This window comes from Cebus imitator, unplaced genomic scaffold (genome assembly GCF_001604975.1).
Source record: "Cebus imitator isolate Cc_AM_T3 unplaced genomic scaffold, Cebus_imitator-1.0 Scaffold390, whole genome shotgun sequence".
Taxonomy (NCBI): Eukaryota; Metazoa; Chordata; class Mammalia; order Primates; family Cebidae; genus Cebus; species Cebus imitator.
Genome location: NW_016107705.1, coordinates 596,665 through 613,226, shown reverse-complemented (window position 1 = coordinate 613,226; position 16,562 = coordinate 596,665).

The window sequence follows — 16,562 nt, the reverse complement described above, 5'->3', positions numbered from 1 at the left end:
ATTATGCAGCCATCAAAAACGATGAGTTTGGGTCCTTTGTAGGGACATGGATGAACCTGGAAACCATCATTCTCAGCAAACTGACAGAAGAGCAGAAGATCAAACTGCATGTTCTCACTCACAGGCGGGTGTTGAACAATGAGAACACATGGACACAGGGAGGGGAGCACTACACACTGGGGTCAGTTGGGGGGAAATAGGGGAGGGACAGTGGGGGTGGGGAGCTGGGGAGAGATAGCAAGGGGAGAAATGCCAGATGCAGGTGATGGGGAGGAAGGCAGCAAATCACACTGCCACGTGTGTACCTATGCAAGAATTTTGCATGTTCTTCACATGTACCCCAAAATCTAAAATGCAATAAAATAAATAAATGGGGGGAAAAAAAGTGAGAGATTTGGAGAACAATACACAGGGAAGACCACGGAAAGTCAGGGGCAGAGACTGGGGTGGTAAAGCTGCAGCCCACAGGGTGGCAAGGATCCCCAGATGCTAGAAACCGGCAAGAAAGCATTCTTCCTCGGAATCTTCTGAGGGATGGTTAGCTGACACCCAGATTTCTGAATTCAAGCCTCCAGAACTATGAAAGAATAAATTTCCATTGTTTTAAGCCAAAAAAATAAAAATAAAGTATCAGCTTCCTTTCTGTGCTGCCTGCTGAGGGCTCCATATGGTGGTGTTCTGGATTCCCGTCGTAACTTAAAGGGAAACTTTCACAATGCCCGGAGCCCTTGATGTCCTGCAAATGAAGGAGGTGGATGTCCTTAAGTTCCTGGCAGCATGAACCCAATTAGCTGGCATCAACCTTGACTTCCAGATGAAACGGTATATCTATAAAAGGAAAAGTGATGGCATCTACCTCATAAATCTGAAGAGGACCTGGGAGCAGTTTCTCCTGGCAGCTCGTGCCGTTGTTACCATTGAAAGCCCTGCTGACGTCAGTGTTATATCCTCCAGGAATACTGGCCAGAGGGCCATGCTGAAATTTGCTGTTGCCACTGGAGCCACTCCAGTTGCTGCCGCTTCACTCCTGGAACTTTCACCAACCAGATCCAGGCAGTCTTCTGGCTGCCACGGCTGCTTGTAGTTACTGACCCAAGGGCTTACAAACAGCCTGGCATGGAGGCATCTTATGTTAACCTACCAACCATTGCTCTGTATAACACAGATTCTCCTCTGCGCTATGTGGACATTGCCATCCCATGCAACAACAAGGGAGCTCACTCAGTGGGTTTGATGTGCTGGATGCTGGCTTGGGAAGTTTTGCGCATGCATGGCACCATTTCCCATATACACCCGTGGGATGTCATGCCTGATCTCTACAGAGATCCTGAAGAGATTAAAAGAAGAGCAGGCTGCTGCTGAAAAGGCTGTGACCAAGGAGTAATTTCAGGGCGAATGGACTGCTCCAGCTCCTGAGTTCACTGCTCCTCAGACTGAGGTTGCAGACTGGTCTGAAGGTGTGCAGATACCCTCTGTGCCTATCCAGCAGTTCCCTACTGAAGACTGGAGCGCTCAACCTACTGCAGAAGACTGATCTGCAGTTCCCACTGCTCAGGCCACTGAATGGGTAGAAGCAACCTCTGAATGGTCTTAAGCTGATCTTGCGTGGGCTCTTAAGCAATATGGAAATAAGATCAATGGAAAATAAACATCGAGTTTCTAAATAAATAAATAAAACATCTACAAAGAAAATTCCGAGTGAGGCAGGACCTAAGATACATATTAATATATTAAATTCAAAGGTGAGCCCTGCTTTAATATAACTTTAGATTTCTTATTTAGCTTCTAATTTGCTAATATAATATTTCACAAGAGGCAGATGAAATTTAGTGATACAAAGACAAGAAAAATACATATGGTAAGCTCTGGAAAAGTAGATGTTGTCCTACAAATAATCCCTAGGTAAGTAACTATTTGTAGTCTTGGGACACAAAATATGAGTTACCACTTACTTGCTATTTTTTCTACATAAAATGAGTCATTAAAATTTATTATAATTCATAATAAATAGGAGGCAATAAGTAATGTAATTGTCATAAATACATTGATTGATAAACCCTTACAGTGTAATGAAAGTTTACAGATGACCCATATTTGTAATTCATTTTGCATAATATAATATTGATTCTCATATTTCACTTGAACACATATAGGAAAATATACAAAATTCATCTCTCCTATCAATTTTCCTTCATTTTACTGTTTCAATAGCGTTATTTTGACAAAGATTCCTTTCTGCAAGACATAATTGTCAATAGAATTGTAAGTGGCTATTTGGTGACAATGCTCTGACTCTTCAGTATAAGTAAAGGAGGATCCAGCTTCAATCAGGGCATATGCTACCGACAGAGGAAAGAGCAAAAATAGGAGGTGCTAAGAATATAGGATTGGTAAGAAGCCAGGAATGGAGATTGAAGCCCAATGTCACAGTTTCACAATCTTTCTTGTGTTCTCGCTATTTAAAAGGTACTAGAGCCTTCATGTTCTCATATTATACATATTCGTAAGACAAATACTTTCCAATGTTTTCTTTATTCCCATTCTGCAAAAGTCGAATAAAGTGCCAAATAAATGATACTTGATATTTGTTTTAAAAATCCTGTCTTTAAAATTTCTGGGATAGAATGTCTGTTTCAGCTATGAAAATACTTTAGTTTTATGTCAGTTGTATATAGCCTATTTACTTTGAAACAATATTAAAAAGAAACAAGTTAAATATTAAAGATTTTTTATAAAGTGAGATAAAAAAGATAAATATAGTCATATATTATTAAAGACACTTCATTTTTGTAATGACTTTACATTCAACAAAGGACAATATTCTACCGTCTATTTTTAATGAGTCAGTAATATAAAATGAAATAAAATCCATATATAACCTTAGGATATTTTTTCAGGTGTAAGTTGAATTTTCTCAGTTATATATTTTGTGGTAGTTGGACCACAAAATTAAAATATATAAAGAATAAAGTCAAACATGAGAAATATTTTCTTTTTCAAAAGTCATTATTTTGAAAAATGATACATCTTGTTGATTAAAGTATATTTTGAAACAGTGGGGACGTGTTGATTATATTTCAACATTCTGATTATATTGATAATATTTAAATAATTAAATATTTATTAATTGTATTTAAATATTTGTCTCTCTAGTAATCAATATATTTTGAAGCAAAGAAAGTGTTTTTTTTTTTTTTTAATAAAGTCTACATCTGCTTAAGTAACAATAAAACAGTAGGTGCTGGGTTTACCCTACTGACTGAAACAACCAAAATATAGACCAAATTAATTGAAAAATGGTTTTAAAGACACTGGCTATCAGGCAAGGAAAGATAGCAGTCCCTGTTTATTTATTAAGTAAATAAACAAAGTGAACCCTATGTTTACCCACATTTACTGCCTTGAGTGAATTTGTAGGGTGTGACACAAAGAGGGAGAGCCTAGACAAAGTCTAGCATATTCCTAAATTGAAAAATGAAGCTGAGACTGTAGGTAGAGAAAAGTGGCTAGAATTTCCAGGGCATAAAACTGTAATGAAAACTGCACAGAGACTACACTCTGGAGATATTCAAAGTACAAATTAAAAAACCTACTGCTGGGTGCCAAGAAAGAAACGCCTTAAAATATTAGAGTTAGCAGTACCTATAATACACACAGGGATACAAGTAGTGCCTAATCTCAAAACCCAGAAGAGAAAACCTCAAGATTAAATAATATTTGTTTAGAATATGAACAAGAATCTTGCCTCCCAAAGGGATAAAACTTGCCTTAGGCTAAGCGTGGCCTGGGGTTTGCTAATAAATCTTCAAAACAAAATCCAAAGGGTAAATTTATCTCCACATAACATTACTGCATCTCAGAACCAAACTCAAAAATATTTATAGAATTATAAAATAACCAACACCAAAGGAAAAAAAAATCCACAATGCCTGCATTCAATTAAGATTACCATCTATGTAAAGCAGTAAGAAAATATAGACATATCAAGGAGAAAGATAAGCCAATAGAAAGTGACTCAGAACTGAAATGGATTTTAATCTTAATAAGATGTTAAAATAGTCACTATGGCTGTGTTCAGTAAGTTCAGAAAGGTAAGTAGAGACGTATAGAAGGTATAAACAATGACCCAAATAAATTCTCTAGAGATGGAAACTAAAATGCATGAGATGAAAAATTCACTGGATGATATAGTAGGCACTAGAGAAAAAAATATTGGTGACCCTGAAGACATAGCAAGAGACAGTGTCTGAAATTAAACATAAAATAAAAATATTTTTTATAAAACATATAGTAAGTTTTAGGACAAATTCAGGTAAACTACTATGTATGAGTGGAGATCACACAGAAGAGAGTGGAATGCAGAAACAAAATTTTTTTAAATAACAGCCAAGCATTTTCTAAAGGTGTTGAAATGTACTATAACCCAAATATCCAAAAGTATCAACAAAACTCAAGCAAAAGAAACATGAAAAATATAGACCATAGTGCATGAAAAGTACTGGAAAATAGGGATCAGGAGGAAATATTAGAATCAGTCACAGGAAAAGGACATTTAGGTACAGTGGAATAAATATAAGACTAGAAGCAGATTTCTTGTTAAAAACAATGCAAGTGAGAAGAGAATAAGCAACATTTTTTAGAGTAGTGAGAAAAGAAAAAAGCCTTTTCATACATATAAGAGCTGAAATAAGTCATCACCATCAGAAGCACATTGCAATAAATCTCAACTTCAGGCAGAAGGAAAATGAAACTGGTTATCAGATCAACTGCGGCAGCATCACAGTGCTTGTGTTCAAGCTACCCTTACTTAATAGCCCCAAAGGGCAAGAGCAGTGATGCTGGCAATTCGGCTATGCCAAAGAGAAAACAAAAGTGCTTCCTTTAAGTAAAGAGATAAAGTTCTTGACTTAAGGAAAGAAAAGAAATTGTATGCTGATGTTACTAAGATCTATAGTACAAATGAATCTTTTATCCATGAAATTGTGAAGAAGAAAAATAAGTTTATACTAGTTTGCTGTTATATCTCCAACTACAAAAGTTTTAGCCACAGTGTGTGTATAGGAAAAAGTATGGTACATATAGGCTTTGGTGCTATTTGTGGTGTTCAATTTTCCACTGGGGATCTTGAAACGCATTACTCATGGGTAAGGAAGCTTCTATCTTTGGTAAATACAAAATAAAAAGCAAGATAAGTGAAAATTAATTGGAAAAAAAGGAACTAATATGAATTAGAGAGGAAATCAATGAAAAAATAAAAGAGACTAGCCACACTGAATAAAGAAAATGATAGAGGACACAAATGATTAATATCAGGGATAATAGAGTTAACATCATAATAAATCATAGATATTAACAGTAAAATATGAGAATACTTTAAATGAAGATATTTCTTGAAAGACACTATTATGGGTTGATTTTGTCTGTACCTTACAGAATGAGATATACTGAAATTCTAATCTCCTGTACCTCAGAATATCACCTTCTTTGGAAACAGAGTAAATCAAGTTAATATTAGGCCATCAGGGTGGGCCCTAATTCAGTATAACTGGTGTCCTTATAAAAGGGAAATTTGGACACAAGTACACTGATACAGAAAATGCTTCGAAGGCTCATAGGGATACCACATAAATAACTATGGAGGATCTGAATGATACATCTACAAACCAAGGAATAAAATGCCAAGGATTGTCAGCAAACTAGAGGTAGGAAGAGGCAAGAAAGAATTTCTCTATGATATTCAGAGAGAGCATGGGCTTGCAAAACCTTGATTTTAGCCTTATAGCATCCAGAACTCTGAGACGATACATTCATCTTGTTTAGGTTACCCAGTTTGTGGTACTTTGTTATGGTAACTCAAACAAACTATTAAAGACAAAAACTATAAATGCTTTCTCAAGAACAAATATATACACTGACTATATATATTAAGAAAATGCAATATCATGTTAAAAACTTCCCACAAAGAAACTCCAGACACCTATGGAATCTCTAGTAAATTTGACCAGATATTTAAGGAAGAAATAATGCAAATTCATCTTCCAGAAAATAGAGGGGAACGTAGTTGCAAATTCATTCTATACATTCAGCATTGCTCTGATTACCAAGCCAAAACTAAGCAAAGTAAACTACAAAAAAGTACAATGCTACAGAACAGTATCCTCCATGCAAAAAAAATAAATGATTCTTCTATTTTAGAAAATTTTTAGCAAAATTTTACCAAATGAGATCTAACAATATATCAAAAGGATAATACTCCATAACCAATCAGGTGTTATTTCAGATATGCAAGGTTTACTTTACATTAACAAATCAGTGAATATATTCATCATATAAACAAACCAAACAAGAAAAAAATATATTATTATTACAATAGATGTAGAGAAAATATTTGACAAAATCCAACATCCATTCTTAACAACATCTCATAACAAGGATTATGTATGAGCTTGCTGATCCTGATTCAGGCCATGTATGATAAATGTACCTTATAATTAAAAAGAAAAGACTGAATGCCTTTCCCACAGATCAACAAGATGGCTAAAATGTCTGCTCTCACCACTTCCATTCAACATTATATTCAAAGTTCTAATGAGTACAGTAGGATAAGAAATACTAATAAAATCATCCAGAATAGAAAAAAAAAAGTGTCTTCATTTGCAAGCAATATTCTATACAGAAGATACAAATGTATACAGAAAAAAACTAATAAGTGGAAATAGCAAGGTTTCTGGTTACAAAATCAAAATGCAAATATCAATGCTATTTCTAATCCTGTTAACAAGTAATCAAAAACCAAAATCAAAAGAATTATGCCAATTACATTTTATATAAAGACATTTTATAAAAAGACTTCAAGACCTACACACTAAAAACAATAAAAAAGTGGTAAATATATATGTGTGTATATGTATATAGACACATGTATACACACAAATATATATATATGTGCAGATACAATGAATAGACAGTTCATTTGTCAGAAGAAACATTATTAAAATGTAAATCATCTTCAAATTGATTTATAAATTTAATGTAATTCATATAATAATTCCAACAGAACTATTTTGAGCAAAACTGACAGATTCAAAAACGTATAAAAACATGTAAAAGCCCTAGAATAATCAAATGATTTTGCAAAAGAATGAAGGTGGAGGACTAACACTGATTTCAAGAATGAAGTAATCAAAGAAATCATCTTTGTCTTGATAATCAATGACATGAAAAGTGACACATTGGAATGATACTATTAAGACAAGGGTCAGTGTGTGCCTAGCTATATCCAGAGAAGGGAGATAAGACAAGATAACATTTGAATACATTTATACAATCCAGAACAACAGGTAGGTTTCATACATTAGTAACAAGATCAGACTATGGCCCCTTAAAAGCCAAACAGAGCCATTTAGATGTGATCATAAAAGATATTATCAGCAGCATTATTTATGATAGCAATTCAGCAGGAAGAATATAAACATCCAATAATAGGGATGAGTTTATATGCTTCCATTATGGAATATTATATATAAATAAAAATGAATTATACAAAGTGATGGTAATAAAAGATGTTTTAAGTATTAGAATATGAAATACAAGCATAGCTATATATAGTTATTACAACACAAATATTAAACATATGCATGTGAGCAATAAACTGGAGTAAAAAAAGCAAGTAACTGGTGCTTCTGGGTGATAGGAATGAGAAAGCTAGTATTTGTCTCTTCTATTTTTTAGGTACTTTTGTAATACGTGAAGACATAAGCTTTCATATAAAATATGTAAATATGAAATAAATAATTATAACTAAAATATTGCTTTAAAAAATCCTTGTCAGGGTTGGATTGAGAAAGTCACAAAGGCCATATGACAAAGTAACAATAATTAAAAGGTCCTCCAAAAATGAAAGCTGGGAAAGAAAGAAAATAATAAACCAATCTAAAAATGAGTTGATGCTACACATCCTTTTCTTTCTGTTGCATAACCTTTCTACTCATGCAGATGATGGTGTCACAATCACTATGTACAATATTTTGGCTTCAGATATAAAATAATTTTCAACCTAGGAAAGGTGAATAGAGCTATGCATTAAAGAGCCATTTTTCCTGGGGGTTTATTTGAAGATAGAGATGTCATCTTCTTTGGGGTTGGCTTTTGTTACTGAAAAGAACGAAAGACTAAGATGGGATCCAGAAAGAAGGACTTAAGACAGTTTCCCCTTTCTTTCCCCATTTGACTGCATACTTAGAGAAAAGATAAGGAGGGTCAAGGTTCCTACTTGGGTTTTCAGGTCTAACTTGCCATCGTTTGAAAGAAGACATAAATTTGATTCATGAATACCCTTTTTAAGTGCCCTGTATTCTAGGTCTCTCTCTCTTTCTCTATCTCTCTCTCTCTCTATCCAGATAGATAAAGATTATATATAAATTCATCAATTTTTATACCATATATTACATTTAAAAAGTCCTGATTCTAAATCATAGACTAATTTTTTTGTTAACATTACTAACTGCTAAGAAAATATTGAAAACTTTAATAATTAAACCCATAAATAAAGGGTTAATTCATGATTTACTGAGTTTTTGGAAACAGAACAACTGCTTAATAATCTTGTTTTAATATAATTTTAGTATATCCCTTGGTTAAACACATCATTTTAAAACTTGTAAGTAAATATATGCAAACACTTTTAGTACTATATTTAAATAATTTCTTATCAAATGCATATGTAAAAATCAAACTTGAAATTTGTGACACAAATCATAAAACAGAATTGATCTATAAATATTAGCAGTAATTAAGTAGTTGCATAATTGGATGTTCAAGCAGAGCAAAGATCAAAAGTTTAGTGGGATATAAGTCTAGGTTAACTTCATTACATTAACAAGATGAAATTGTAAAAATTTAGGTCAATATGATTTGTTTTTATTACAATGAGTCTTTACTGTTAAAAAATAATCACCACCAATGTTTTATTTTAATGCCACAATTGAAAACTGATTTATAAAATGATTTTCATAGCTATGGATCAGAAACCTAATACCATTTTATTAAATCTACAGGTTATTGTATATTCATAATTTGCTTAAGAGTCAGAATTTGAAAATTTTATTTGCTTGTGGATACAATAATAGGGACTATAATTTAAATTGTTTTCTAGTTTGAAGTACAGAAGTTAAAATGTATAAAGTGACATAGGTTAATTACCGAAATTGCTCTCCATAAAAATATTTAGCAAAATATTTAATTATATTAATTAATATACAGATTGTATACAAATGTTTTCACAGACTTTTAAAATATACCTCCAGGATATTGTCTTTCTTTTCCAGAGCACCATATAAGCTTTATTCCTCATAAAATTAGTAGAGTTTTAACTCACAAGGACTAAGTATTTACATGTCTATAGTTTATTACTTTTCATATCTGCAGTGTTATGATATAATTATATCAAATTTTGGCCAAATATTTACATTTTTAAAAAAACCATACTTTACAAAATCAAATATGTTAGCATTGAAATATTTTCCTTGACATATCTAAAATACATAGAAATCTATATTCAAAATATAATTTATAATCTTGGTGAATCATAAAGATTATTTGCTATTTGCTGACATGACTTTTCTGACATGAAGCACTTCATTAATCAATTTGATATGTGCAAATACAATTATTGAATTAACATAAAATGTTAGCTCTTATAATGCCAGAACTGGAATAGAGAAACAATTTGCCTCATCATTTAAATCTGTAGGAAAATTAGTGTAGCCTAAATATAATTTCTAATAAGTTTCTGTGTTAAGTCCTTTCTAAGGAACAAAATCTATAAGCTGCCCTAATAACAAATAACATTATTTAATAATTAGGGAAAGTCATGAAATTGATTTTGTAAATATTTAGTATTCTGAAATTTGAAACCTAACCATAATAAAGGCTAATCACTTCATGATGTCTCAAAGATAATAATTTAATAACAAATATACCAAGCATTGCTAATTTACTGGAAATTTTTCTTTTGTTTTTATTGTTTTAAAGGGCTGAGCATATTGTAGTGAATATGGTCCATACACTATTTTTGCAGCACTATTGAAATTAATTCAGCCTATATTTACTGGTTATTTTATTTGCAAAATATTCTAGACTCCTCAAAACTACAGAAAGTAAACAGAGTTTATTTGCCCCAGTGAACTCATATATCATATAAGTGAGATCACGAAATATTCTTCTTTCTGTGTGGCTTATTTCATTTATTATAATTTCCGACAAGCTCATTCACATTGCTGCAAATGGTAAGATCTTGTTATTTCTTAGGACTGAATTATATATATATATATATTATATATATAAATATATATTATATACACTATAATAAATCATACATATTAATATATATTAATATATATTTATATATAATATATATTATATACAGTATAATATATCATACATATTAATATTATATATTACATATATATATATATAATATCACAGTTTCTTTATCCATTTGTCTGTTGATGGATAATTCATTGTTTCCTATCTTGGCTATTGTCAATAGTACTGCAATAAACATAGGAGTTCAGGTATCTTGACAAATTGATGAGTTCATTTCCTTTTGGTATATGCCCAAATACAGGACTACTGGCTCATATGGTAGTTCCATTTTTAAGTTATTTAGAAATATCCTTACTATTTTCCTTAATAGCTATATCAATCTGCAGCCTATAAACTTGTAAAAAGTTTTCTTTTTCTACACACCCTTACCCACATTGTTATCTTTAGACTTTTTGGTAATAGCTAATGGGTATGAGATTGTATCTCATAGTGGTTTTCATTGGCATTTCTCTGATAACTACCAATGTTGAGCATCTTTTCATATGCATGTTGGGAATTTTTATGTTTTCTTTGGAGAAGTGTCTATTCATGTCTTTTAGCCATTTTTTAGTACATTTATTTATTTACCTTCTATTGAGTTTATGAGTTCTTCATAAATTTTGGATGTTGACTCCTTATCAGAGATATGATTTTCAAATACTTTGTTCTAATCCACAGGCTGCCATTTCATTTTGTTGTTTCCTTTGCTGTACATGAGCTTTTTTTAGTTTGATTTAGTGCCAATTATTTTTTTACTTTTGTGGCATGAACTTTTGGTGTGATATTCAAAAATTAATGCCAAGGCTAGTATCCAGGAACTTTTTCCGTATTTTGTCTTCTCAGAATATTACCATTTCTGGTCATACATTTAGGCTTTTAATCCATTTTGAATTGATTTTTCTATATGCTGTAAGATAAGTTCTAAATTCATTCTTTTGTATGTAGAAATTCAGCTTTCCTAACACCATTTATTGAGGAGACTATCCTATCCACATCGTGTCTTCTTTGCACCCTTGTCAGAAATAAACTGACTTTGTGTTTGGATTTATTTCTGGGCTTTCCATTCTATTCCACTAGTCTATGTGTCTGCATTTATGCCAGTAACATCCGATTTTGATTACTACAGCTTTGAAAGATAATTTGAAGTCAGAAAATATGATGCCTTTGACTGTGTTTTTATTTCTCAGAATTGTTTTGCCTATTATAGTTTTTTTCTTTTACATTTTTGTACAAATTTTAGGATTACTTTTCCGTGAAGAATATAAATTGGGATTTTGATAGGGATTGTGTTAAATTTGTTGTTTGGGGTAGTATGGATTTTAACAATATTAACTCTTCTGATCTGTTAACATGGGATATTTTTCCATTTATATGTGTTTTATTCATTTTTTTCATCATTGTTTTATAGGTTTTGTTTGTTTTTTTTTGAGACGGAGTTTCGCTCTTGTTACCCAGGCTAGAGTGCAATGGCGCGATCTCAGCTCCCCGCAGCCTCCGCCTCTGGGGTTCAAGCAATTCTCCTGCCTCAGCCTCCCCAGTAGTGCCACCATGCCCAGCTAATTTTTGTATTTTTAGTAGAAACGGGGTTTCACTTTGTTGACCAGGGTGGCCTCGATCTCTTGACCTCGTGATCCAACCGCCTCGGCCTCCCAAAGTGCTGGGATTATAAGCTTGAGTCACCGTACCTGGCCCAGTTTTATATTTATTAGTACACAGACCCTCCAACTCCTTGGTTAAATGTATTCCTAAGCGTTACCAGAAAGGGGTCCCAATCCAGATCCCAAGAGAGGGCTCTTGGATTTCATGTAAGAAATAATTCAAGGATAGTTCATAGAGTAAATTGAAATCAAGTTTATTAAGAAAGTAAAAAATAAATAATGGCTACTCCATAGACAGAGCATCCCCAGGCGCTGCTGGTTGCCCCTTTTTATGGTTATTTTTGATGATATGTTAAACAAGGGGAATTATTTATACCTCCCTTATTAAACAACAAAGAATAATTTCTTGATGTCATGGCATTTGCAAACTGTTATGGCACTGGTGGAGTGTAGCAGTGAGGAGGACCAGAGGTCACTCTTGTTGCTATCTTGGTTTTGGTGGGTTTTAGTTGGATTCTAACCTGTTTTATCAGCCATGTCTTTATAACATGTATCTTGTGCTGACCTCCTATGTCATCCCGTGACATAGAATGTTACAGCTGTCTGGAAACATAGCCTGGTAGGTCAGTAGGTCTTAGTTTACCTAGCTCTTATTCAAATAGAATTTCTCTGGTTCAAACGCCTCTGACATTTTCCCCTTTTTTTGTATAAGAAAACAATCCCATGGTTTGTAGAGGGACAAAGATTCATCTTCTGTAAGTTTTTCAGGTGAAATAGCAGTGATAGCATTCCTGTCTAACTATAAGCATCTCTTGTAGTCAGAGTAGAGAGATATTCAGTCAGAAAGGGTTGGTATGGCACATTCATAATTCTTGAATTCTGACAAAAGGAGGTATCTGAAGATTAATAAGCGTTCAGTTTAAGAAAATGTTGGCTAAGTTTATTCTGTATTCCTATATAAAGAGTACAATAGTAATATAACAAAATAAGAAAAATTATCCCAACTAAATTAAATTAGAAGGCTTTACATGAACTGGATATCTGCTGGATTTAAGTTGATATGAGGTTTTTAGCTGATTCCAGTGTACCCAGAATTAGAACACTGATTCAGATTTTTTATCCATCCCTCTTATTTCTTCCGAGTTGCAATAAGAGATCACCAATTGGTTTACAGGAATAAGCAGGGTTAGTCTAAATTGTAGGAAAAAACAAAAGCTGAGACTAGAATCTAATAATAGGTGTACAATAGTTATTGAAACATAGTTTCTCTTTTATTTCACTCTCCATTTTCCCATTTTTATTAAGACAATTCATGGTAAGACTGATTTGTTTTATTATACTTGGCCTGATTATTTGTATAAAGTGCAGTAACAATAATTATTTTTCACATAACCTCTTTTAAAATTCATTTTAATGAAACTCTGTTCTATAGAAGGAATCTTAGATAAAAAATTTTTAGAGTCAGGTCCTGTCATGGGTTCGTACCCTCAAATACCTATAAGTTGAGTAAATTCATCTCCTCTTGAGGTTCCAAGATAACTTAGGGCTCCTGGGCCTATTGGAAAGTGACATTTTTTCCTTACCACAGATCAGAAACCTCATACAGGGACTGTGAAAACAAGATATGAGACCAGTTTTCTCAAAGGGCTTTTATTGTCTTTACAAGTCAAGTTTGATTTCTTAAAGGAATGCATGTCATTCCAATCAAAATCTTGGCAAAATAGCCAGATTTTCTGTGTCCTGTTAAAAAGAAAACATATTCTTTTTTTTTTTTTTTTTTGCAAATAATTGTCATAAATTCAGAATACTCACAAATGCTTTCCAAATTCTGGAGAAATTAGATAAAGGGTAAGAAATATGCTCCAAATTTTGTTCATAGGATTACAGTTTACTTAATTGTTAAAAGTTGTAAATAGTTTTTTAAAAAAGCTTTCTTGGCTCTGAAAAACAAAACAAAGGATCAGTGGCATTTTAAGAAAAGTTAAAAAGATTACTTTAGCATCCTATTAGTTCAGTTTATGTAGTTCATTCCTGTTCTATTTTGATATTCATGGACATTCCAGTTCTCCATGAGAGTTCTGAAATTTGTTTCCTCTATTTTAATGTCACAAGTTTCAAAGTTATCAAAAATCTCCACCTGTCAAAGTTCTACAATTGATTATGAAACTGTCTTCTAAAAAGGACCAATATAAGACAATAATTGTCTGTGAATGACAAAATGTCTTATGGGAGCCTCTATCAAGGTCACAATTGATAGAATTTTGGTTACTTCTAAGGACAAATACAGCCCAAAGAAAACAAAACACCACATTATATTTTACAATGTTTCTTGCATGATTTTTATACCAAATAAGCCAAATGTCACTGTTGTATTAACTATCGATGTCAAACTCAATAATTAATAAAACCTTATAGATAAATTCATCCAATCTTAATCAGTTTGACTATAAGATAAGATTCTCATGAGACTTTTATAACCCTTTACAATTTTTTTAATGATCAGATCAGTGCTCTAAGAAAAACCTGTTATGTTTTTATTTTAATGTTCAATTTATGGAAAACTGAACAATACCCTTTTAATTTTAGTTAATATGTTCACACAGAAACTATTTTTCAGTTAATTTTTCATAAACCTTTAAAAATTTGTTTAAATGTTCAGCTTTATTCTATCTAACTGAAAACAATCCTTTTTTTTTGTTTGTTTTGAGACGGAGTTTCGCTCTTGTTACCCAGACTGGAGTGCAATGGCGCGATCTCGGCTCACCGCAACCTCCACCTCCTGGGTTCAGGCAATTCTCCTGCCTCAGCCTCCTGAGTAGCTGGGATTACAGGCACGCGCCACCATGCCCAGCTAATTTTTTGTAGTTTTAGTAGAGACGGGGTTTCACCATGTTGACCAGGATGGTCTTGATCTCTTGACCTTGTGATCCACCCGCCTCGGCCTCCCAAAGTGTTGGGATTACAGGCGTTAGCCACCGCGCCTGGCCTGAAAACAATACTTTAAAATTTTAGACAAAAATTACACATTCTCATGTCTTTTTAAATCTTTTACCAAAAATGCATTTCACTTTTCTTACATACAGTATATGTGAAATTGTTTCTTTAGTAGTTTTTGTTACATGTTACAATGTTAATTCATTACGGCTTTAGCTTTTGGTGAAAACCTTGGTAAATTTAAGATTATAATTATGTACTAGCGTGGAGTCTAGAATGCAGGCAGATAAGATCTGAATCTTTTCAGTGTCTAATTTCATGTTTCCCAGGCCTTATCTAGCTGTAATATAGGTAAGTTGTACAATTAAGAGTCAAAATGACATTTTATGAAGATTTTAGGAGGCCTAATCATCTTTAAATTGTACAACATTTCTTGCATAAATTCCCTTTTATAAATTATTTCATGACTTAGATCATCTGTGTTGTGTTTTTTTAAACATTTTTTTTAACAACCAGTTATTTTATTTTAGGACAGTAATTTACCATGCAAGATATTTTCTTATATAAAATAGTTTTTCTCTATAAACTTTTTTGCATAGTTATGGGGCATGGCTAATTTCACATGTTCCCAGGCCTTATCTAGAATCTAATGCTCCAAAATAAATTGAGCAATTTTTAAAAGTGAAAGAAGCAGTTTATGACCTTAAAGCATTTAGTAAACCTAATATCGGACCTGTACAATTTATACCAAATATTTACATTTTTGAAAATATTTTTATTTTAAATATTATATATTTAAATAAATTTTAAATTATTAAATTTAAATATAATATATGTTTAAATAAATAATTTTTAAAACTCTATTTCTCAAAGATTACCTACATCACATGAACTGAAAGGCATTATAATTTTTACTTTTCTGACCAAATATTTGATTTACATTTCTTATTATTAAACCAATTTATCAAAGCTCTTTCACATGTATAAACATCACACACACAACAAATAAAAATATGCAGACAGAGATAAGACAAAGGACTCATTCCCTAAGCCAGGAATTGAACCCTGAACCTGGGTCACCATTGTGAAAAGAGAAACCATGGCTACATGGTTACAAGGTCAAGATCCCAAGAACACACAAGACAAGAAGGAAACCTCATCCAGTTTTTTTAGTGAACTGCAGCAAAGTTTGTAACTGACCAGTTTGCTGGGCCATCTTGAACAGTGAGCTTACAGGTGTCCTAAGCCCATGTTCTATTGTAAGGTACCACTCTTTATGACAGAAACATACAGAAAGACACAGAAAGCACACCAGATTCACTGCTGCTTAAGACTAGCCTCATAAATCCTTTCTTTCATTAATCAAAACTTTACAGAGAAGATAAATAGTGATTTTACCATTTATTCAACCAGTTTGCACAGAGAGATAGGGAAGGGAAGGGGAGGGGAAGGGAGGGGAGGGGAGGGGTGGGGAGGGAAGGGAAAACTATTGCTTGTGGCAGGGAGGGGAAGGTGGGGTACTTAGGGAGGCCAGTTGTAGCCAACACTGAATCAAAAGTACAGACAGCTGCTTTTCCATTGATAAAGGATCTTTTCCACCAGTTCCATCAGTTCTCACGTTTCCCTTTTTTATGGAGCAAAAAACTCCCCAAGTCTCACAATTAC